Genomic DNA, 3,280 nt, shown 5'->3' on the forward strand with positions numbered 1-3,280 from the left:
CACTTGGAGGTGTGGCTCTGCTCTTTGAGCTCAATTCTTTTGTGGCCCTTGACTCTCCCTTTGCATGTCCCACTCTTCCTCAACCTTCAAATATGATTCCAGGATCCATTTCTTCCACATCCTCACTCAATGCGGATTTTAGGATTCCAATAATTTCTATACATTTTTCACACATACTGACATCCCACTGGTCACAATAGCCTGTCCCCACAAGTCCTCACATCATACACAAGAGCCTTCCAAAGCTCAGCTCCACAGCAGGTCTCAGCTGTCAAGAAGCACTTCTGCAAACCCTCTGAGGAGGCCTCCTTTCTGGAGCAGGCTCCTTTCCTGAACTTCTACACATCTCTACAAACACCTCTCCTCCAAAACTCCTCCAGGAAGGAGATCAGGCCTTTAGAATTGCTCACAAACTGACCCTTGCTTCCATCAGGCTCATGTTAGCTCCCCATCAACATGCTTCACGTTTCTACAAAACAAACTATCCCACTATGTTTGTCATGAACTGCTCTAATACTCCAAGTCTTTTGGATGCACGGGAACCATGGCTCATTAATTACACACCAATGATGACAAGTGAGCTCCTTTGGAAATGTGGCTCTCAGGCATAGAGTTGATTAGGTATACCTCTCTCAGAACTCCTGTCCTCTATCCTGTCTGCCCCACTGGACCAGACCTCATGGTCATCTGGCTTCTCTGCTCACCCACACCTCAGAGGCAAGAAATCAGATTCTATGCTACTTGAGTCCTGCTCTGCATCCCTGACTCAAATGAAATCATTCTGATCTAATGTCTCACCAAATGGAAAGCGCTGCTCTTGTGTATGCTTCTCTACATGGTGATGTCTTTTCAGGCAGAGTGGTGAATGTGTCCAGCATGCTGAGTCTCAGGGCCCTGAAAAACTGCAGCCCGGAGCTGCAGCAGAAGTTTCGAAGTGAGACCATCACTGAGGAGGAGCTGGTGGGGCTCATGAAGAAGTTTGTGGAGGACACAAAGAAAGGAGTCCATGCAAAAGAAGGATGGCCTGATAGTGCATATGGAGTCACCAAGATTGGGGTGACAGTCCTGTCAAGAATCTACGCCAGGAAACTCAATGAGCAGAGGAGAGAGGACAAAATCCTCCTGAATGCCTGCTGCCCTGGATGGGTCAGAACCGACATGGCAGGACCAAACGCCCCCAAAAGCCCAGAAGAAGGAGCAGAGACTCCCGTGTATCTGGCTCTTTTGCCTCCAGATGCAGCAGGGCCTCACGGGCAGTTTGTTCAAGATAAGAAAGTTGAACAATGGTGAACCCAACTATCACCTCTTACCCCCTTGTATTCTGACTTGGTAAGGGCAAGGACATTTATAATACAGAAACACTTCTGAAAAATAAACATAACTAATTCCTCACACACATAGACTGTTGCAAATGTTTTTCAGTTGTCCTTTATTTTGTGCATATGAATGTTTTGAGTATGTATCCGGAAGGGTACTACATCCACAGAGTGCTCTTGGGTGCCACAAGAGGTAGAGGATGCCACGAACTGGAGACAAAGATGGTTGTAAGCCTGCTCATGTGTTCTGGAAATGGAACCCTGGCCTCTACAAGAACAGCATGTGTTCTTCCCTGCTGAGCCATGTCTTCAGTCCTCATTTCCACGGAGGCCTTTCAGGAAAACTGGCTTCATCAAGGGGTTTAATTAAATGGAAACTCAGGCCAAGGGAAGGCACAGGATGACTCCAGTCAGTGAACATCTAAGAGCCCAGTCAGATGGCAGCTGCTTGTGGACCCTGCAGAGTGTGCCAACAGGTCAAGTGTGTCCTTTATAGACACTGTGTGTGTGTTGAAAGTGTGGGCCATGATAATGCTGACACAAAACACAGCCCCAAAAAGTATAAGAGACCATTTATCCTGGGGCATTTTGAGTGACCAAGGCCAGGGAACACAGAGTTAGGTTACCCAATTCCATGTTCCAACTCAGAAGCACTGTCATGACTGTTTTATAGTTTTATAGAACTAAGAAAGTCATCAATCAAGGCAACTTTGAAATCCATTGATGAGCACTGCAGAGAGGCAGGTACAATGAGAAGGGGCTCTTCTGTAGGCCCAAGATGCCACCTGAAGACATTCTTAGCTCCTGAGTTGGTGGAGCTAGTTGTCCACAGAGTCAGTAGTTTCTGAGAGGTACTTATTCATTATCAGCTGTAAGTTCAGAGTTGGGCAACCAAATGCTGTTCTAGAAGCTAAGCCTAGTCCAATACGAAGTCGTTGACCTCTGACCCTACAGAATTCCAGTCTCTCCACAGCAACCTATCCTTCAGTGTCTGCAGGCACAGAAACTCCTTCCAGGAGTCTGGGTCACAATCAGACATAGCTTCTCTTCAGGAATTCCCATTCACAGCTGCCCTGTTAGCAAATGGTCACATTCTGTGAAGGCAGAGCACAGAGACAGTTTTAAAGCCTCACAGTTAGGACTCGTTCCTAGGATCTGATGCTGACAAGGCTTGATTAGTGGGCAGGACAGCAGTGTTCAGGAGAGGAATACTGATAAAGCCATCATGATCCACATCTGACTTATTATATCTACACTCTATGAAACATTACTTTTATATGGGTCATAGGTTACTAAAATTAAATAACCAAGAACACCACTTGGCCTAATGGAGTGGAAATTACACATGAAATAGAGGTCTGAAACAGGCAAATTTTATGAGTTCCACAACATATTCCCCAGGTTTACAATTATTTATGGTTGATGAATTTTAATCATTTTTAAATGGTTAGAACTAGAACTGTCAATACAGTCATTCTAATATTGGCTCTCTTTCAACTAAAGTACTGATTAATTGATTTTTAAAATTCCAGCTAATTTTACTGTAGAAGATTTTAGACAGTAATTAAAGCAATAAATGTCAGTACTTGAAGTATAAAATGTCAAGAATGCAAGGATGTTGTTATTAGACATTGGTGTCTTTTGTGTAATTTTGATAATAGGAATTTTAAAAAAAATCTTTGGGTATTTGAAGCCAGAGTAAATGGAGTATTACAGTCAGGATTCTCCAAGTAACAGAATTTGTAGAATGAATGTGTCTGTGTACACTGTAAGTCATTTCACAGTAAATCAAGAGATGACACTGGAGAAGTAATTGAAAACTTACAAGACCTGATGCCTTTTATGAGGAAGAGAGAACTGTCTCAAACCAAGAGCCTACTCCTTCACAAAAACATAAGTGACGTGCAGCCAGTGTGTCAGGAATTACAGGAAAGGCAGAAGTTCTCACTGTCAGGACAGCAGAG

General features: G+C 43.9%; 1 pseudogene; it reads left to right on the plus strand.

The window, feature by feature from the left end:
- The first annotated feature begins 669 nt into the window (after positions 1 to 669).
- Positions 670 to 1,398, plus strand: LOC114635321 (annotated as a pseudogene).
- Positions 1,399 to 3,280: the final 1,882 nt, after the last annotated feature.

Source organism: Grammomys surdaster, unplaced genomic scaffold (assembly GCF_004785775.1).
Source record: "Grammomys surdaster isolate TR1022 unplaced genomic scaffold, NIH_TR_1.0 92482, whole genome shotgun sequence".
Taxonomy (NCBI): domain Eukaryota; kingdom Metazoa; phylum Chordata; class Mammalia; order Rodentia; family Muridae; genus Grammomys; species Grammomys surdaster.